The sequence below is a fragment of the Prionailurus viverrinus genome, chromosome C1, assembly GCF_022837055.1.
Source record: "Prionailurus viverrinus isolate Anna chromosome C1, UM_Priviv_1.0, whole genome shotgun sequence".
NCBI classification, from domain to species: domain Eukaryota; kingdom Metazoa; phylum Chordata; class Mammalia; order Carnivora; family Felidae; genus Prionailurus; species Prionailurus viverrinus.
In genome coordinates this window covers 124,740,645-124,763,064 of record NC_062568.1, presented here as the reverse complement: position 1 = coordinate 124,763,064, position 22,420 = coordinate 124,740,645, and the positions used below count along the sequence as shown (strand labels likewise).

General features: G+C 34.9%; 2 long non-coding RNA genes and 1 other non-coding gene across 3 annotated transcripts in view; 2 read left to right on the top strand and 1 right to left on the bottom strand.

Annotated features, from left to right (window-relative positions):
* Positions 1-21,469, top strand: part of LOC125173527 (uncharacterized) — a 104,854-nt gene extending 83,385 nt beyond the window's left edge. Inside the window, exons 3-4 of the long non-coding RNA XR_007155068.1 lie at positions 14,690-14,859; positions 21,305-21,469. This is a non-coding gene — a long non-coding RNA (uncharacterized LOC125173527). The remainder of the gene's footprint in view (positions 1-14,689; positions 14,860-21,304) is intronic.
* Positions 1,332-1,522, top strand: LOC125174320 (U2 spliceosomal RNA). The gene has a single exon (XR_007155428.1). It is a non-coding gene; the product is annotated as a U2 spliceosomal RNA (small nuclear RNA).
* On the bottom strand, positions 1,348-21,960 carry LOC125173526 (uncharacterized). The gene is made up of 4 exons (XR_007155067.1): positions 21,948-21,960; positions 19,874-19,878; positions 12,133-12,137; positions 1,348-1,485 (listed from the first exon to the last, which is right to left on the bottom strand). It is a non-coding gene; the product is annotated as an uncharacterized LOC125173526 (long non-coding RNA).
* Positions 21,961-22,420: the final 460 nt, after the last annotated feature.

The window sequence follows — 22,420 nt, the reverse complement described above, 5'->3', positions numbered from 1 at the left end:
AAATGCTAAATAATAGAATTACTATATAACTCAGCAATTCCACTCCTAGGTATACACCCAAGTTAAATAAAAACAGAATCAAACAAAACCTTTTGCCATATTTAATCAAGTTCAAATAAAAATATATGCACATATACATAAAAAATGTTTTATTAACTAAGACAATATTTTTATTTAAATGCTAGTGTTTTAGTGTATTCTCTGCTTTAATAAAGTATTTATTCTACATTTGGGTAGAATTCTTATCAATTTGTTATAAAGTGATACCATTCTTTTTTTATATGTTAACTGAGTAAGTAAATTAAAAGCCACTTATGTAACTTGTTTGACTCTAACTACAATCTATGATACTTTAAAATTGTAACAAGAATTAATACCCATGGACAGTTTTTGCTAATACTCAGGTACACTTTTAGTCTCTGGAAGAAAAAAGTTGCTTCCACTGTAAAATAGTCAGGGTTGTAAATATGTTTTTTTACTGAGTTCTAATCCTCAGTACCAATTAGCATATTTTATCACTTTATTTGGATGATCTCCAAGTATACCTGTGCCACTACACTTCATAATTGCTTTATTTAAAGAGGTTGCATCAGACCCTTGTCCCTTAGAGGTGGTCTGCTATCAACTTCTGCAATTACTACATATATTAAGCCAATGTCAACACTACAGATTTTTTGATTAGTTGCAAAGGATTTGTATCATTTCCTCATATCTCCAAGTACCATAGTCATTCATTACCAGACCTCCATGTCACCATTCAAATCAGACAGAAACATATTACGGAAAGTGGCAGCCAAGGCCAAACATGTTATCACCACCCTCTCTTAGAGCAGTAACTTGGCAATAAACACAAAAGAAAGAGAGAAACAGAGGATCTATAAATTTATGCATTGTTATTTCATTCCCAATGAAGACAATATCAACTGTACTACAATTCTCAAAAAAATGTATCTCATTTTACACTCAACTACCCCAGTGGAGAAAATCTTGCTAAATGTTAATGTGTGAGTAGCTGAGGTGGTATAAGTAACATTGTGCATCATGAAATAGCACAGAAAACTGCCAGAAAAACTGAGACAGATATTTAGGATCTATATGAAAGAATTTACAAGAAGAATTTAAGATGTTTGTCATATTTGAGACCCAAGAATCTCAATTACAAAAAATCCAGATAAAACCATTTTGTATAATGATGAAGAAAGGAGGTTTTGCAGTAACACAAGCTTGGCTTGCATCCCTGTTCTGTCCCTTGGTAGTTGTGGGACCATGGAGAAGTTATTTAACACTGCTAGGTCTCATTCATACATTCATGCATTTGAAAAATGGTAGTGATCGCTTCTCGGCCTTTTGGCTAAGATCAAGTGTAGTATCTGTTCTTATCAGTTTAATATCTGATACGTCCTCTATCCGAGGACAATATATTAAATGGATTTTTGGAATTAGGAGATGGAATAGGAGCTTGCTCCGTCCACTCCACGCATCGACCTGGTATTGCAGTACTTCCAGGAACAGTGCACCCCCTTTTGGGGGAACAATAATGGTTCCAAAAAAAAAAAAATGAAAAATGGTAGTGAACATATACTGGATCAACACAATGCTATCTCATGGGAATAAAATCTTGTAAAAGTCAAACAAAATTTTTCCTTATTGGAGCATCCATTCTTTTGGGAAAGGTATATCACATCCAATTAAAAATCAACTAATGAGGGGCGCCTGGGTGGCTCAGTCGGTTGAGCCTCTGACTTCAGCTCAGGTCATGATCTCACAGTCTGTGAGTCCGAGCTCTGCATTGGGCTCTGTGCTGACAGCTCAGAGCCTGGAGTCTGCTTCAGATTCTGTGTCTCCCTCTCTCTCTGTCCCTCCCCACTCATGCTCTCTCTCTCTCTCTCTCTCTCTCTCTGTCTCTGTCTCTCTCTGTCAAAAATAAATAAACTGTAATAGGTCAACTTATATTAGAAAGCTTATTGTATATAAGTTTGGCTTAAACTCACCTTTCATGAATAATTGAGATAAAAACTTATGTAGTTCCCTATTAGGGTTATCGGAAATTACTAACTGCCTTATCTCACTTCTGTAACTTCATCTGCTTGCTAAATAGATAACTTTGGTTGCAAAACGCTCCCCCACCCCTTCTACCAAGACCAACACGTAAAAGTCAAGAACTCACTGCCCCATGGTATCTTAGGTGTCTAACTATGATTGGTCATTTTAAACCCTCTTAGGACAAAGAACTTTGATAGGTTCCCGCCAAAACTAACATCTGTGTGTCACAATATAATTGGCTACCATGAAATGCTGTAAATTGTAATTGGTTAACTAAATAATGACATATTCTGACTTGCTAAAATCCATATAAGCTCACTGCTACCTTTGTTCCGGGCGTTCTCTGCACTTTTCTCCCTAAGATCAGATCAGGTTTGGCCTGGCCGTGAATAAAATCTTGCCTTGCTTCTATTCGACGTCTGGTGGTTTTTTTCGACAGCACCCTGTTTCATAAACAGTAAAAATTTTTTTTTTAAAAATCAATTAATGAATTCATGATAGACTTTGGTAAGAGCTTGCAAAGAGAAGATAGAGTACCAACATAAAGAACAATGTCATGAACTATATAGAAAAGGATGTTCAGGCAAAGCCTCTTGGGAGAGTTGGAAATTTGGGTCAGACCTGAAGAGTAGAAACTACAATATCTCTAGAATAGAGAATTTGTTGTGCATAATGATTGAAAAACAATTTATAAAGATTTTTAGCATAGTTTCTGGAACAGCATAAAGACTCAAAATTGGGGTATGGTAATATTATATTTGCCATTGCTATTATTATCACATTATGTCAAAACTCCTTAGGGTTTGGAGTTTTAACTGACTATTGTAAATCTAACGGAAAACCTCAAAATTTACGGAGAAACTTGAGGAAATGAATAAATTCCAGGAATCAAGTAAACTCCTTAAATTGTAAATAAATGCATTTTAAAAAGAGGTCTAATGAGGTACTAAGGGGTTGGTGGGTTTACTGGTGTGTGTGTGTGTGTGTGTGTATGTGTATATATATATATATATATATGCAACATTTGTAAAGATTATTAAAAGTCTTCTTCATTGCCTGGCACTCAAGAAATGTAATCCAATTCTTTGAATTATTTACCCTCTTTATTCATTAATTATAAACATTTACATTGTTTTATAAATTTTCATGTTTATCAATTTTTATTCCAAATGGACACATGACATGTTCTGCACCAGAGAAAAGAGTTCTTATTAAATTTCTCACAGGAGGGGTGCCTGGGTGGCGCAGTCGGTTAAGCGTCTGACTTCAGCCAGGTCACGATCTCGCGGTCCATGAGTTGGAGCCCCGCGTCAGGCTCTGGGCTGATGGCTCAGAGCCTGGAGCCTGTTTCCGATTCTGTGTCTCCCTCTCTCTCTGCCCCTCCCCCATTCATGCTCTGTCTCTTTCTGTCCCAAAAATAAAATAAAACGTTGAAAAAAAAATTAAAAAAATTTTTTTTCTCACAGTAAATATTGACTACCTCCATTCCTTTTTGCTCTAGTCCTTATGACTACGGCCCTGTCGTGAAAGATAGGTCAATTAACTAAGTCTAGTTCCAGACACTCCACAGTGAGAGAAGGAGAAACAATTTTTCTCTGCTTATAAAAATGGATAGGTGGGGGGCAACTGTCCCCCTCCTCCCCTGAAAGGATTTCTTCCTTATTCCAGTCCTTTTGTATGTAAATAAAATCTCTCCAGGAGCCTGATAGCCCCAGGGGTTTTGGCTTTTACAATACAGAGAAGTCTGGGTCAAATGTAAATAGCTAGGAAAATAATACTCCAGTCTCCCTGGTACCTTCTGAGCTAACCTAAGTGTCCCTCCCACACTGTAACTGTTGGACTATTAGAGGGATGAAAAAAGTCTTAAACACAGGACAACCCATTGAACCTTACAGTGTGTGAAAACAGTGTCTAGGAAGAGTGAAAGTAAACATTCTCTAATTTTATAGTGTGTTTCTTTATCTTAGGAGGCCAGGCCTCTATAAAAGAACACAGAAACCCATGGAGGCTATATTTCTCCAGGATTTGTAGACAAGAAACCCATAACGTATATAGAAAACATTCCTACTCCTCTCACCGATTTTGCTAAAAGGAAAACAAGCCAACATTATCACATCAAAATGCAGTAAAATGTGTTCTTACTTCTTGATGTTTTATAGTGGACTCTATATTTATATTTAAAACTCAATTGTCTTACCAATTCTATGAAATTTTACTGGGATTAAATAGGAGTCCCCTTGATCTCCTAAAAAAATTAAGTTTCTAAGGCTTGTTTTGCAATGATAGAATTTAAAATGCAAATTCATTAAGAAACTTTTATTCAAGTGAAAATTTAACCTCTACTATTTTTATGTCATTGGCTCTGGAATTGCCTTTATAAAAGTAATGATTGCTTTTATGATACCAATGGTAGGCAGTATTGTACCATATTTAGTTTTAGTTCAAATTTGTGTTTACTCTCGCTGAAGTCAGGTTTTCAAATTAGTAAATGTCTCCAAATGTGTAAGAACAGTGAAACCTGCTCCCAAAGGGGCATCTGGCTCCTAGACTTCCCCTTACCCTTCACCCACACCCAAGTGTGCATCAATATGAGGAGAGATACAGTTTCATTTTTGACCCTTCGTGATTCAGTATAATCCATAGAGTTAAGCACTAAAGATAAAAGACAAGAGGTGCTGAAAATGTATATCTATAAAAGCAATTTTCAATAATAGTCAAAATGTACAGTATTAAAAATACACACACACACACACGTGTATGTGTGTGTGTGTGTGTGTGTGTGTATGTGTGTTTTAAATGCAGGTTTCTAATTTTGAAACATTGTTTGATATATAGTGAACTTTATTGTTTTTCAATTGACAGTGTCTTACATTAAAAAAAATCACCTTCTTATGAATTTTAAATTATGTCCACCCTTGAAGCAGCAAAAAATTCCAAGGGAGGAATGGCAGAGCATGATTCCAATGGCAGAAAGAGAATATTTATAGAACTCTAGAGGCCTGAGTATTTGAATTTCTGCCACTCGCCGGATCAACTAGATTTGTGGAAGAATCTTACCTTAAAAAAGAATAATAAAGTGGTGTCATAACTTAGATTAAGACCATATATCTAATATAATATGAAACATATATCACATAATGTTAAATGACTCATTGCACTATGAGAAAAGCTGACTAGAAGTCCTAATTCAGAAAACAAAACCAAAAGTTAACCAGATATCAGACCAATAAGAGAAAAAGAGAACTACTGACCAGATTAGAAACTAGTCATGAGATTTCTGGTCATCCTTGCTGTGAGACCACAGACATAACCATGACTGCCATCACACTTGAGGGTTGACAAGGTGAAGATGTCTTGTTTCTAACCCTTAAAGCTATTTTTAATTTTACCAAAGCAGTATATGCACGTGTTTAAAATAGGCAGCGTCTATTCCTGGGTGTCACGATAAAAAAGAATTTCACAAGTGAATCTTAAAGATACAGTAAGTAGGAATGAATGTAATTAAGGATATGAAAAATTTCATTGATAATGATGAAGTTTTGGGCTGTTGGGGAGTTCATGGGGTCTGGAGCTGATGGCCAAGAAAGAATTCTTGAAGACGTTTTTGGTGCAAAAAGGTGATTTTATTAAAGCATGGACACAGGACCCATGGGCAGTAAGAGCTGCACTGGGGTCGTGACAGGTAACTCATTATATATACTGTCAGGTTGGAAGGGGGTCAGGGATAGAGTAAGTCTCTAAAGTATTTTGGAAGCAAGGTTTCCAGGACCTTGAAGGGCTAGCTGTTGCTAGGGAAATGCCAGTCATTACCATTTAATAAAACCATAGTCATGAGACCCTTCAGATATATATCAGGGGGGCATAAGCTTGGAGTATGATTGCCAGCATATATCTTGGGGCAGTTGAGATAAAGGAAGTATCTAAAAACCATTCTCACATCGTTTTTAGATACAGTACATCAATTTCCACCAAAAATGAGATTTTTAAATTGGCTTTACTTTGAATTTAAATATTGTTTTGGGGAAAACCAAAAAAATTTTATAGGATATGCAAGGTTGGGATAATGTTAAGGTGAGAGTCACTTTTGCCCCTAGCACAGTGTCATCATCAAGGCAGCTGGGCTTCTAGAGAGAGGTCACTCTGCCGGATTCAAGGACTTGTCAGTGGGCTGTAGGCAGTAAGGGAATTTAATTTTTCAATCGCCTTAGTCTCCAACATCACCATGGAAAGCACTAAATCGCCTTTCCTTTGTTCTTGGGTAGCCAGGAGTGTCCGAGGAATATCACACATATTCCACCTGGGGGAGGGGAGGGATGCTACCCTGATTTTTGTCCTCATCCTACCCCACATTCCCTCATAAGATAATATGACAAAACCTTATGGAAAGAGATTAAAGACATCTTTAAGACATGATAGTCTGTGGTCATGCCATAGAGATAAAATACTCTAAAAATTTTTGGTTTTCCCCCAAATAATATGTAAATTCAAGGTAATGTCAATTTAAGGATATCATTTTTGGTGGAAATTGATGTGCTATAGCAAAAAAACATGTGAGAACACACACACACACAATTTTAAAAATTAAAAAAAATGTGAGAGGGAACCCTGCGTGGCTCAGTGGGTTAAACATCCAACTCTTGATTTGAGCTCAGGTCATGATCTCGCGGTTCAGTTCATGGAATTGAGCCCTGCTTCGGGCTCTGGGCTGACAGTGCAGAACCTGCTTGGGATGCTCTCTCCTTCTCCCTCTGTCCCTCCCCTGCTCACAAATGCCTCTCTCATTCTCTTTCTCTCTCTCAAAAAAATAAAGTAAAAAGTAAAAACCAGGGGCACCTGGGTGGCTCAATCAGTTAAGCATCCAACTTCAGCTGAGGTCATGATCTTGCAGTCCATGAGTTTGAGCCCTGCATCAGGCTCTTTGCTGACAGTTCAGCATAAATAAACAAGTAAGTAAGTAAGTAAGTAAGTAAGTAAATAAATAAATAAATATAAAAACCATGTGAGAACACAAAGGGTTAAGGATAATCCACTGATATTGAAGTAGAATAGAAATTTGGAAATAATTGTCACTAAGATTCTAATTAATATTTTAAAATTATAATTCCATAAAAGGTAGTGATATTTGCTGAGATAGAACAAAATAATAGATTTAAGAGAAGAGCAACTGAAAGGATATATTTGCCATGCAGAAATATTAAAGGGCTATTATATTGATACATATATTGAAAAACAAAACAATGTGATAGTGAAAAGTGAAATATTTTAACAGATAATTCTGAGAAAAGGAAATATCACCAGTATCAAGGTGGCAAGACCAGGAAAATGTTGAAACAAGCATTATCTGTTAAACAAGCATTATCTTTTCCAAGTTTCCCATCACACTGATTGATATTCAAGTGACTTCTCACATTAATGGTTTCAAAGTATTAACATAGTTATGCCTCTTATTGCTGTCTTCATAACTACCCAATTCTCCAATCAGTGTTACATTACAGGCTGAGTTTGCCTCTAGATAAAGCCAACACTACCTGGCTTAACTTGTGTGGACAATTTGCTTTTTCCTTTCAGTTGGCTTCATGAAAGTCAGCCTGTTGATGTGTAAAATTGAAGTGGAACAATAAAAAGAACCCCCACCCCAACACACACACACACACACACACACACACATACATACACACACACACACACACAATTGGGTAGGAAGATTGGACAAACTCAACGTTATACATTGAGTTAGTAAAATGGTGAAAAACACTTCCTTACATTAGGATGCACAATGTGTCAAGTTAGGACTGTGCTTTTTTTTTTCTTCATTTCTAATTGACTAATTTTGTCTTCTATAAAGAAAACTGAGTTACATATAACTCTTCTGATACCAAGGTAACATACTATGAGAAGGGTCAATTTCAAACTATTCCAAAAGCCAAGTCTGCCTAGTGAAATGGCTCACCCCATAAAAGTCTCAGTTGACAGATTAAATTGATTGTGGATGTAATCTGATGTCTACTTCCAGTCTATGTTAGTTTCCCTTATTCTTTGCTCCCAACACAACTGATTACATCTCTCTCACAGAACTTGTGGGCTTGAGTCTCACCATCCCATGGTCTGCGGCTTAGGGGAGTATATCTCTTATTTCAATCAAATAAGAAGAATTTCAGTAAAATCTCTTGGGGAATTTGAGATCTGTTACTTAAAAATTAAAGAATGCAATACATGGTGCATGACTCAAGTAATTGTTGTGGAGGAAAGGGAAGTTGTTCAGTGTGATAGTCTGTACTTCCAGTGTTTCAGGGGAAAGGATACCTATCTCTGGCTGGTATTTAAATCCTGTCCAACAGAGTTACTTAGAGAAGTGAATTGACACTAGCCTTGAACAGCTGGTGATATAGCACTTGATACATAGGGGCTCACAAAGCTACCGACTAGATGAAATTCATTTGCCAACATTAAACAAACACCCTGAAAGTGAGAGGTACCTAAATATGAAGGTTTTCCAAAGAACCCAGGAAGGTGTCCCATGAGAGAAAGAATCAGCTTTAAACATCTGCCAGTTCTTGAAAACAATATATCAGCTCATGGAAATAGAAAACAGGCAATATATTTTCATCCCTTTATTTGTCCTCCCAGCTCCAAATTCAATCCTACAAAAACCAGTTGCAGCTTGCTAGGGAAATAGGACAGGCAGCAGAAGATCAGGACTAGAGATCTGATGCTGTGCCACCCTTTTCCAGCCTGAAGTTAGGAGCAAAAAGATTTTTTTTTTTAATTGGAATATAACATAAACACAGAAAGACACTAAAATCATAACTATATAGCTCAAATATTCTTTTATGCAGTGATTATACTTCTGTAACCACTATACAGTAAAAAAAATTTTGAACAATGCACCTGACATGCCTTTCTCACAATCCCTTCCAATGATTACATTTCATCCTTCCTTAATTTAACAAAATTTAACCACTTCCTTGATGTCTACATCTGTATTTCAGTTTTGATTGGTTTTGAGATTTAGATGAATCAAATCATTAAGTATGTAGTTTTTGACTTTTTATTCTATCCCTCAGCAATATATGTGTAATATGAGTCTGTGTCGTTGTGAGTCAAAACTGCAGTTTTAAATTTTCATTCCTATATAGTATTTCATTGTTTAAATATGCAAAAAAAATGTATTTATCAGCTCTTTTTGATGGACATCTTGGGTTCATATAAGCATGAGCTATTATAAATAATGCTGCTATAGACTGTTTTGTGCCTTTTTTTGGTGTTTATATGCATGCATTTCTATTGATTATATTCCAATAGATAAAATTCCAGAGCTAAATTTGTTACAAAATTCTTGGGAGATTCTGAAAGTATTTGTAGGAATGAAATTCCCACCATCTCTATATGAGAGTAACAGACGTCCTATATTCTTTTTTTTTTTAATTTTTTTTTTTCAACGTTTATTTATTTTTGGGACAGAGAGAGACACAGCATGAATGGGGGAGGGGCAGAGAGAGAGGGAGACACAGAATCAGAAACAGGCTCCAGGCTCTGAGCCATCAGCCCAGAGCCTGACGCGGGGCTCAAACTCATGGACCGCGACATCGTGACCTGGCTGAAGTCGGACGCTTAACCGACTGCGCCACCCAGGCGCCCTGTGACGTCCTATATACTTGACTATTGTTCATATTTTACTCATTTTTAATTTTTAATCAACGTATTTATATAAACTGATACATCATTTATTTGAAATTTCCATTTCATTTGGCTAAACACCTTCTTAACTATTTACTAGACTTTGGATATCATCTTTTGTGGAGTACCTATTCAAGTTTCTACATAGTTTTCCACTGAGTTGTCTGAATTTTTATTACTTATATTTAGGAATTTAAATTATATTATGGATATAATTTATAACTTTGATTATACAGATTGCAAATAAATTTTCCTACTCTATGGCTGCTATTTTCCTTCTCATATTAGTGTTTTAGTGAGGAAAAGATCTTAAGGTAAATCTGGTAAAAAAATTATCAGCCTTTTCTTTTATTGAACGTGCATATTTGTCATGTACAAGAAATCATTCCCTACTCCATAGTTAAAATATAATCTCTTCACAGTACTACTTGATGAATTAGCAGAAGGTAAGCATACTCATATACTCTCCACAAATAATCAGATTTATAAAATTTTTATTCCTACTTTTGTGCTTTTCCAATCATTACCTCCCTCCTCCTCTCTAAAGGGAACTCCTATCCTTATTTCTTTAAGTTTTTATTTATTTATTTTTTAGAGAGAAAGAGAGAGAGAGAGCGGGGAAGGGACAGAGAGAGAGGGAGAGAGAGAATTCGAAGCAGCTCTGTCCTGTCAGTGCAGAGCCCAATGTGGGGCTCTATCTCACAAGCCATGAGATCATGACCGGAACCGAAATCAAGAGTCAGCTGCTCAACTGACTGAGCCACCCAGGTGCTCCTATCCTTATGTCCAGTATTTCTTAATTTTGCCTGTTTTCCCTTTAAACTCTATACAGTATTTCTTTTCTTTTTTTGCTTAGAATTTTGTTTATAAGAATCTTTCTTGGTGTTACTGGAAGTAGTACTTTGCTCCTTCCATCACTGGGTAATTCTCTCTTTATCTGAATATAGCATACTTTAAGTATCTGTTCTCATGGTTATGGATATGTGGATTGTGTCCAGATTTGGGATATTTTGAGTAATGCTGCCAAATGTAAAGGTATTTGGTGTACTTATGTATACTTCTCCCTTAGGTATATACCTGGGACTGGAAATGCTATCTCATAAAGTATGCTGCTGTTCAACTTGAATACATACTGCCATAGAATTTCAAAGCATTTATATCAATGTATGCTTCCATCTGCAGTGTATAAAAGTGTTAGTTACTGTATACTCTTGGCAACATTCAGTATTGTTTTTTCTCATAAACTGTTTTATTTTATCATAAAGCTATTTTAGAAGGTAGGTCATATTATATTATCATATTAATGTAGTATATATTGACCTAATTTTAAACTTCTAAGCATAGTTTTTTATTATCTTTTCTTAGGATTGTTTGGCCATTTGAATATCTTTTATATGAAGTACCTTTAAGAATTTTCCTCATTTAGAACCCTCTTGCACTGTTGGTGGGAATGCAAACTGGTGCAGCCACTCTGGAAAACAGTGTGGAGGTTCCTCAAAAAATTAAAAATAGACCTACCCTATGACCCAGCAATAGCACTGCTAGGAATTTACCCAAAGGATACAGGAGTGCTGATGCATAGAGGCACTTGTACCCCAATGCTTATAGCAGCACTTTCAACAATAGCCAAATTATGGGAAGAGCCTAAATGTCCATCAACTGACAAATGGATAAAGAAATTGTGGTTTATATACACAATGGAATATTACTTGGCAATGAGAAAGAATGACATATGACCTTTTGTAGCAGTGTGGATGGAACTGGAGACTGTTATTCTGAGTGAAATAAGTCATACAAAGAAAGGCAGATACCATATGTTTTCACTCTTATGTGGATCCTGAGAAGCTTAACAGAAGACCATGGGGGAGGGGAAGGAAAAAAAAAGAGGTTAGAGAGTGAGGGAGCCAAAGCATAAGAGACTCTTAAAAACTGAGAACACGGGCGCCTGGGTGGCGCAGTCGGTTAAGCGTCCGACTTCAGCCAGGTCACGATCTCGTGGTCCGTGAGTTCGAGCCCCGCGTCAGGCTCTGGGCTGATGGCTCAGAGCCTGGAGCCTGTTTCCGATTCTGTGTCTCCCTCTCTCTCTGCCCCTCCCCCGTTCGTGCTCTGTCTCTCTCTGTCCCAAAAATAAATAAACGCTGGAAAAAAAAAAAAAACTGAGAACAAACTGAGGGTTGATGGGGGGTGGGAGGGAGGGAGGGAGGGAGGGAGGGGTGGGTGATGGTTATTGAGGAGGGCACCTTTTGGGATGAGCACTGGGTGTTGTATGGAAACCAATTTGACAATAAATTTCATATATATATAAGAAATTTCCTAATTTAATTTTTCCCATATTTTTCACACAGCTTTGTATTGGTCTGTGTACATTATAAATATACATCCTTTGATTATGTATTGAAAATATATCTTGACACTGTCTTTTATCAATCTCTTAATGGGATATTTTAATTTTTATTTATTTATTTTATTTTATTTTATTTTGAGAGAGACAGAGACAATGCAAGTGGGGGAAGGCAGAGAGAGAGGGAGAGAGAGAATCCCAAGCAGGCTCCACATTGTCAGCATGGAGCCTGACATGGGGCTGGAACTCACAAAACAGTGAGATCATGACTTTAGCCAGAACCAAGAGTCAGATGCTTAACCAACTGACCCACGCAGTCACCCCTTGATGGGATATTTTAATCATTAGAAGTTTTTAACTTTGATGTAGCTTAAATTGTCAATATTGTCTTCATGGTGGTGCTTTTCATGTTCTATTTAAGAAATCTTTGTCTACAAAAAGGGCATTGTCTATTCTCCTACTTGTTTTTTTGAAGCCATGTTGTGCTTTTTTTTTCATATTGGAAATAAATGTTTAACTGACAGGCCATATTTTCCCCAGCCACAGAGTTGCCTGAGGATCTGACTCTTGTTTGAACTATTTTCTATTTCTATTTCAACTAAGGAAAATGATGGTCTTACTGAGTTAAACATATAGAATTCATTTACAACAATGACTATATGGATGTACAGTGATTGTTGGAAATTTATGTCATAGGTAAGAACACTATATCTTTTGTATTTTATCAACATTGTCTAGTATATTTATTTGTAATTGATGAGGAGTAGCTGAACCAAAGAGTGCAAGCTTGTCATGTAACTCCAGGGGGGCTCTGTGACTAGTAAGACAGCAAAGTTGGAGAGACCCAGAACTCAGTTACCCTGTGCCAAGATGGTCTGCACCCATTTAGCCTTGTCTCTAATGGTTCTCTGGTGTGTATTTGTGTGTGCATGGATGTGCAAATGTGTGTGTCTGTCTGAAAGTTTTAGAAGTTATGCCTGGGAATTGGGAGAACTCTGATGTGATGTTGACCTGTACCCTTTCTTAAGTTTCAGTAAACTTGGTACCAAACCAAACCAAGCCTACAATGTCTTATGAGTTTGACTGTCATTCCAAATTTATACCCCTCCCTTTTTAGTGGACATACATATATTTAGGTCTATAATCCACTAGAAATCAATTTACATGTATATTGGATAATGATAAAAATTCAATTGTATTTATTATTTTCTTTTATGTTTACTTATTTATTTTGAAAGAGAGAGAAACCAAGCGAGGAAGGGGCAGAAAGACAGAGAGAATCTCAAGCAGGTTTTGCACTGCCAGTGCAGAGCCCAATGCAGGGCTTGAACTCACAAACTGTGAGATCATGACCTGAGCCAAAATCAAAAGTCAGAGGCTTAACTGGCTGAGCCACCAAGGCGACCCTTAATTTATTAATATAGATAACCAAAGACCATATAGTATTCACTAAAAAGATTATTTTTCTAACTCTGGCTCTGCAATTCTTACCTTTCATAAATAAATGCCAATACTCTCTTTATCATAATAAATGGTCCATATATATATATATATATATATATATATTTATGTCTGTTTATATACATACACATATATATGTCTGGTCCATATATATATATATATATATATATATATATATATATTTATGTCTGTTTATATCCATACACGTATATATGTCTGTTTCAGGATTCTTTGTTATTCCATTGCTTTGCTTTTATTCTTTCACCAATAATATGTTTTCCTAACAGGGAAGTTTTGTACTAGATCTTTACTTGTAGTTGTATCATCTTCAGCTTTTATCTTTATTCTCCAAAATTTTCTTGGCTAACCATAGCCTTTCTAATTTCCTTGAAAAGTTAAATGCCATTAGAAATATAGTACATCGGAGGCTCCTGGGTGGTTCAGTCGGTTAAGCGTTCAACTTTGGCTTAGGTCATGATCTCATAGTTCATGAGTTCATGTCCTGCGTTGGGCTCTGTGCTGATAGCTCAGAGCCTGGAGCCGGCTTCAGATTTTGTGTCTCCCTCTCTCTCTGCCCCTCCCCACTCACAATCTTTCTCTGTGTTTTCTAAAAATAAATAAACATTAAAAAAACAATTTTAAAAGAAAGAAAGTACATCAAAGATTGCATTAAATCTGTAGGTTAATTTTGGGAAAATTTATCTCTTGGCAATATTTAAATTTATAGTACATTAACTTGTTATCGTCTTCCAATCTAAGTTAGATATAATTGTAAACTGAACAAATAAGGAAATATGTTTTAAGTGTTCTATTATATTCAAAGTCCTATATGCTATGCTCTTTTACAATCATTATTTTAACATAATCCCATGACAGTAATTTTATTATCTTCGCTTTATAGCCAAGGATGTTGGTAATTTCTGGAGTTGAATTAGTTCTTTCCTTTTCTTTCCAATATAGCACTAGAGCTTCTTTCAGAAAAGTTTTAGTTACTTTTAGTGATTTAGTTATTGAGTTTTATGTTCTCCAATAATTTTTCCCATTAAAATATCTGTTTGTTTCCTGTTTCATTCCACTATTTTTCTGTTTTAATTATGTATAATAAAAACCTATTCTTATCACTGTTTTTTGTACAGTTTTTATTTTATTATCCTCTCTATTTCACAGTTGCAATGATTTCACAGGATTATACAGTTGAAAGGACTCACAAGATTGCGTAGACCATACTTAGTAGTGCTTTAATTAAGGTAGAGGATACAGTAAAGCTGGAGAAAGCAGAGGCAAGCGTCAAAGGCCCAGGATACACCCAGATGGAACTCTCCTTAACCACACAAAAGGTACCTCATCTTTGAATTATGAACCACTAAAAATAAGTGCATGGAATCTTTGTTTCAGGACAACTTGGACAAAAGTTTCCAGAAGGACTTCTTATGACTCACTAGTTATGTTGCCAAACTATTTAACCAGTTAAACCAAGTATAAGGTAGCATCTATCTACATAACTCTAAAAATAATAAAGTAAAACAAAACAGAACTGTCCCTAGGTTCTTCCAGGTGAGTCCCAAACTTTAAACAATTTAAACTTACTGAGTAGCCCATCTTATTCTTAACTTGACCCAGTGTCAGTACCAGAGTTCTAGGCATTTTTGGAGATAGACATAGATATGTCCCAATCTGTCTGTAAGATAACACCATGTTACACAATACCCCCAATGTTAGGCTATTTCTATGTTTTCTCAGGGGCAGGGGTTATTCTTAAATACTTGTTACATCTTTAGCACTTTGGTTATCAAATTATTTGGTGTAATGCAACTTCAAGTAACAGCAGCAATGTTCATATTTTTGAATATTAAGTAAATTGTTTTCCCCCAAATTAAACAAACTTAAAAGTTTAAATTTCCCATTTAAATGTTTAAAGTTTAAATTTATTGTAGTAAATATATATGTGTATATATATATATATGTATATATATACACACACACACACATACACACATATATACATATATATGCATATGTATATGTGTGTGTATATATATATGTATATATATATATGCATATCAAGACCATCAATAATACTGCACAGGTGTTTATACTCCAAAGCAAAATTAAAGTGAATATTTGATGATTGCTGTATAGACTCATTTATTCAAATACCTTGTGAAAATGATTTCTAATGTAGGTCAAGTATCACATTTTTACATACAAATAAAATTTTTTCAGAGGTATAAGCAATATTCTTTTTTTTAAATTTTTTTAACATTTATTTATTTTTGAGAGAGACAGAGACAGAGTGCAAGCAGGGGAGGAGCAGAGAGAGAGGGAGACACAGAATCTGAAGCAGGCTTCAGGCTCCGAGCCTGATGCAGGGTTCAAACTCAGAACAGTGAGTGAGATCTCACAACAGTGAGTGAGATCAGAGCCTGATGCAGGGTTCAAACTCAGAACAGTGAGTGAGATCACCACCTGAGCTGAAGTCGGACGTTCAACCGACTGAGCCACCCAGGCACCCCTGGCATAAACAATATTCTTAACTTTATGATTTATTCAGTGGATACATAATTATTTGTCTTAGGATTGATAAGTATTTTTTTAAAGTTTTTTTTTTAACGTTTATTTATTTTTGAGACAGAGAGACAGAGCATGAACAGGGGAGGGTCAGAGAGAGGGAGACACAGAATCCGAAACAGGCTCCAGGCTCTGAGCTGTCAGTGCAGAGCCCGACGTGGGGCTCAAACTCACAGACCACGAGATTATGACCTGAGCCGAAGTTGGCCGCTTAACCGACTGAGCCACCCAGGCACCCCATAAGTATTTTTTTAACAAGGAAGTTGTATTTGCTAAAGTTTTGAGAACAGAAAGCAGAAAAGAAAGACACACCGTAATTGTTAAATAAGGGACCAAACGTTCACCATGATCTCAGAAGAATATTTGTTGAATTAAAAACCCAATATGACTTTAATTAACCACTTTCAAATGTTAAAACTTGCAGCACCTGAGTGGCTCAGTTGGTTAAGCATCCAACTCTTGATTGCAGCTCAGGTCATGATCTCATGGTCCTGAGATAGAGCCCCGTGTTGGATTCCACACTGTGCACGGAACCTGCTTAAGATTCTCTCTCTTCCTCTCCCTCTGCCCCTCCTCTGCCCTTGCATGGGCACGTGCTCTTTCTCTCAAAAAATGAAAATAGTAAGAGGTTATTAAAACTAATAAAATAATAATAATAATAAAATGTTAAGACTTTGGATCTTTTAAGAGGGAGATTCAGGACATTTTATCCTGGAAAAAAAAGACATTTTATCCTGGAATTTGTATTATTAAATTTTTTAGAATAGTCTAAATTTTGCAGCTTCAAAAATCTACTAGTAAGTACATTATACCTATTTATAGCTATTCATTAGCACATACTCCTAAGTCAGAATATTATTCTGAAGAGGTGAGGGAATGAAACAAATATAAAAGACATAAAAAGTTTGTAGAAGTTATTAGGAAAACCAAAATACTTACGATATTTAAAAGTAAGTATTACCTCTAATTGCTGATAAGAATATGTATTAGTTTTGGAGAGAATACTAATTTTGGATAAAAAATAAGGCCACCATAGGAATTTGTAGAAACCATGGACTATTGCCAGACTTTCTTAGAGTTGGAGAGAAGGAATAAACAGGTATAAAAGAGAACAAGATTTTGGAAGGACTGTAAGTAGTATTATTTACACAGTTATGAAATACAAACACAATAAGCTTTAACATGTAGTTGAAAGAATCAGGGTATTAAAAATTTTTGAATATATATTTTGAATATAGTAAATATTGTATACAAATATCAGAATATGGAAGTTTAACTGGAATTGCATTGAGTCTGTAGATCAAAAATTAAGAAAACTAACATCTTGGCAATATAGTCTATCCATGAATATGGAGGAGCTCTATATTTATTTAGTTCTTTGATTTCTTTTATTAAAATCTGTAATTTTCTTATATACAAATCTTATACATATTTTTTGTTAGATTTGTACTTCATTGTTAGATTTGTACATAATACTGTGTCTTTCACATTCCACTTATGAATCACTTGTATAGAAAAAAGTGATTGACTTTTGTATATTAACCTTTTATCCTACAACATTACTATAAACTTACTAGTTCCAGGAGGATATATTTTTCAGTAACTATTTAAATATTTTTTTCTTTGGTGTAATCACTTGATAAAAGACCAACTGTATATCTTTTCTAAATTACTAATTTAGTTATATACCATGCTGTGATAGCTATTAAGTTAATGTTTGACTTCAAATCAAACAGAATATACTTACCAGTTTTGATAAAATCCTTGGCTACAAAGAATGTTAATCATATATTTCCGTTAGAAAATTAAAGATGTGCCTGGTCATTATATGATTTGAGATCCCCTTTTCATTCTTAGAAGAAACAAGCAAATGATTACTGATATCAGGAAGAGGAAATTTTGTGAAAGATAATTGGCATTAAGTCAAAACTCTGTTGAAGTTTAGACAAAGAGGCTAATGATAGCCTCATGATAGCCTTCATGATAGCCTTCATGATAGGCTGTCTTGGTCTGGTAGTTATTACTTCATCTGGATAGAAATACTTAAATATTTTTGGAAGTTATTATTATGTAATGAATAAAGAATACAACTGGAAATCAGAAGACATTTTGTTTTCTGGGAACCCAAGCATTAGTGTTCAGTTTTAGGAGACAATTTCAAACATGTATTTATAAATATTAAGAACCCCATAGAAATTCTTCAGAAAATTCCTAGTATATGCTCATCTTATTGTTATGTGGAAGCTTAATATGTCTTTTTTGCTAGAAATACTAGAGTATGACAATTCTGCTGTTAATTATAAATAACAGGAAAGAGATAAGGTCCTAGAAAATCAACAAAGTAACAGCTGATCCTGATAGAAATGTATATAGCCACATCTGATTAATATATAGGAATAAGTTATTGTGGTTTTAATTAGCAATTTTCATATAACTAATGAATCTAAATATGTTTTCATAAGATAATTGGCCTCCTGGGGTGCCTGAGTGGCTCAATCGGTTAAGCATCTGACTTTGGCTCATGTCATGATCTCATGGTTGGTGAGTTCGAGCCCCGGGCTTGGGCTCTGTGCTGACAGCTTGGAGCCTGGAACCTGCTTGGGATTCTGTGTCTCCCTCTCTCTCTGACCCTCCTCTGCTCGTGCTCTGTCTCTCTGTCAAAAATAAATAAACATTAGGGGAAAAAGAAGATTATTGGCCTTCTGGGGTGCCTGGATGGCTCAGTTGGTTAAGTGTCCAACTTCAGCTCAGGTCATGATCTCACGGTTTGGGAGTTTGAGCCCTGCATCTGGCTCTGTGCTGACAGCTCAGAGCCTGGAGCCTGCTTAGGATTCTGTGTCCCCTTCTGTCTCTGCCCCTCCCCTGCTTGTGCGCTCTCTCTCTCTCTCCCTCTGTTTCAAAAATAAGTAAACATTAAAAAAAAGATTATCGGCCTTTTATATATTCTCTCTTCTGATATGTCTGGACAGTCTTGAATTTTTTTAAGGTTTTATTTAACTTCTTGTTATTTTTCTTAATTGATTTATACTACGTATTTAAATGATGTGGATTTGAAACCTCTGTTGTGTATATGTATTATACATAACATCTCTCATTTTGTCTTGCTTCTTCAATCTCTTAAAAGATGTTTATTGATAAATAGAGTTTATTCATTTTATCACTTTTCATGCTGTTTGCCTAACTTCCAAGGTCATGAAAATACTTTTTTTCTCTTTTCTTTTTTCACACCATTTTATCATTTTATTTTCACATTCAGATCTGAAATATTTCTGAACTTATTTTTGTATACTATAGGGTAAGGGTCAAAATACATTTTTTTGCATGTAAGGTAACCAGCAACTCAGCACCATTTATTGAAAAGATGATACTTTCTCCACTGCAACATTGTTTTTCAAAAATCAGATAAACATATATGTGTGTGTCATTTTATGTATTCTGTTCTGTTCCACTGTTTTATTTATCTACTTTTGTAGCAGTATCATACCATTAGATTGCTATGGCTTCATAATAAATTTTGGCAACTTTATTTTTATATTCTTGGCCCTTGTATTAATATTTAGACTTTAACATTACACATTTTATAAGTCATTAGTTCATACAAATTGAAAATAAATTTCAGCACATAACTACAATAATAACTGTAGCAGTATGTCTATAGCATTACTGAGCAGAAAACAAAAAGAAAGAAAATGAAAATAATCAAAATAGCCATTGATGTAAAAATGGATCAATGAATCGTGGTATATTCACAAAATGGAATATTACAGCATGAAAAAGAATGACCTCTTCTATAAGTTCTAACAAAGATAAATTTTAATATATGTAGTATGATAGGGTCTGTAAAGTTTAACAAGTAAAACTGCTTAATGGATATATAGATAGAAAGATATAACATAAAACTTCTAAGTGCATGTGTTTGTATGATTAAACATTTTTAAAGAAAGGAAACAGTAAAACAATAAGTAAATAAAACCACAAATCTGTTGGGGGAAAATGGGAGAAATACATAGGTTGGTATGAGATTATTACCTAGGAAATAGGTTCTTGGATAATTATGCTTCTTGTTTGGCAGTGTTTTTACATATATACCTGAATAAATATGCTAGGTTTTGTAAAAATTAGAATTATTCTCAAGAAACTAACAGTATGCTTTATCCAAATTTGCACCTGAGATCTGAAAAAATTAGCCAAATAAATAAACAGATTGGTCATACAAATATTTAATTCATTTCATGCCAAATTAATGAATATGGCCATTTTCCCCTAATTTTTTGTTACTGTTATCTGAAGGACATTTACATTTTAACTGTATTTCTATATTTTAAATCCTACAAGCTTTTTAAATAATGAATTGATATAATGACAAAAAAATTGGGGGTTATAAAAAAAGTCACAGAGAAAATTGATATTTTTTATAAGATTTAAGCAGAATAGAAACCAGTCTGGTCTAATACATTTTGAAAGTTCTAATACCTAGTTTCTTCCAAGAGGAACTTTATGTTTAACCAGATTGAAAGTTGCAGATCTGCTCATATAAATGCAAACTAGATGTGCTATACAGGAAAGGCCATTTCCTCAATCTAAATCTCTTTAAATATCTGATCTAATATTGGAAAAATTCCATCAAAAAAGTAACAACAAACTTTTCTGTAAAGGCCAGGAAGTATCCAAAAGAAAATGGGAAAAATAAATAATTACAGATATAATGCGCATTACTTTTACCAATACATTCGTTCGCGCATACATAGTTTATTCTCTTCCCTATACACCAACAAATCCGTCACTTTAACATAAAGACTACTCTATGCTTAAAGGAAATAACCTAAAAGTCTTACTATGTTAAACAGGTATACACTTAAAAGAATAGACAATTTTTCACCACTGTCAAGTGAAAAAAAGGAGACTTTGAAAATGAAGGCAATTTTTGCAAAGAATTTTTGCGTGACATTTTAAGACACCCAAAATGTGTTATATTTTTGTTCCTTTAAGCCTACAGTTCTTCATACAAAGAAAATTATTTTCTAACAATTCCAAATCTTCACATAAAAGCCTGCCAACCAGTATCATTTCATAGTTGTGGAAGGAAGAATAGGAAGACTGTTTATCAATCAGATATTATGGGATCAACCTCATTACTTATTATTTGCTATAGTGCCTAAAAATATCCCTCTCTAAACTCTGAACGGACCTCTTTTCTTCTTTCTTTCTATTCAGGTGATTGGTGATGTCATTCAAATTCAACTACCATCTACATGATGACAGCTCCTACATGTACATCCTTATCCAAGTTATCTCCTCTTAACTCTGGATTTACATACTCAATTGTTACTGTATATTTCCACTTAGGTGCCTGTAATACACTTTTCACCATTAAAGTGTCCAACACTGAGTTCTGAACATTCCCTTGAAACTGTGAATTCAATTATTTTAGTAGCACAAGTTGAATCCAGATGCCATCTTTCATACTTCCTCTCCAATTTACATTCAATCTCCCAGTACATTCTGTGGATTCTATTGAAATATATACCAGAATTTGATCAGTTCTCAGAATTTCCATTGCTATTTTTGCCAAAGTGGCCGTATTTTTATCTCATGATTTGTTGCAATACCCTAATTGGTCACCTTTTGGTCTTGCTTTATTACTTTCTCCTATCCAATGGCAACCAAGGGGAATTATTAGGAGTGTAATTCAGATAATGTCATGCATGCCATTGTTCCCAACTTTTTAGAGGCTTTCCACATGACTTAGATAAAAGCAAGAGTTCTTTCAAAGTATCTCTTCTCCCATTATCTTTTTGAAATTGTTATCTACTGCTCTGCTTCTTATTAAAAGACTTCAGCTTCCTTGGTGTTTTACATACACATCAGACATTTTCCTCATAATAGGACTTTTGACCAAGGTTCACTCCTACACCACCCTTGTGTACTTCTTTAATTATCAGCTGAAATAGTAGAGATGGCAAGTCTAACACTTGCTATTGGAGATGTATTTCATTAATATATATTATGTAATATTAATATTCTACTGTCTGTAATATTTATGCACTTCATTAATATATTTTTATTTCTTTGGTATAAATGGCTGAAGGTGTTATTGTCATGTTGTATGTTAGCTGTATGTTTAACTTTATAAGAAACTGTCAAATTGTTTTCCAGAATGGTTATTCCATTTTACATACTCATGAGTAATGTATGAGAGATCCATTGGCTCTGCATCCTTGTCAGTATCTTATTTGTACAAACTTTAAATTTCTAGTCTGGCTTAGGTAGTCTTTCCTGATCCTTAGGTTGTACCTTCTTTACATCTTTATTCTTCAATCCTTTTTTTTT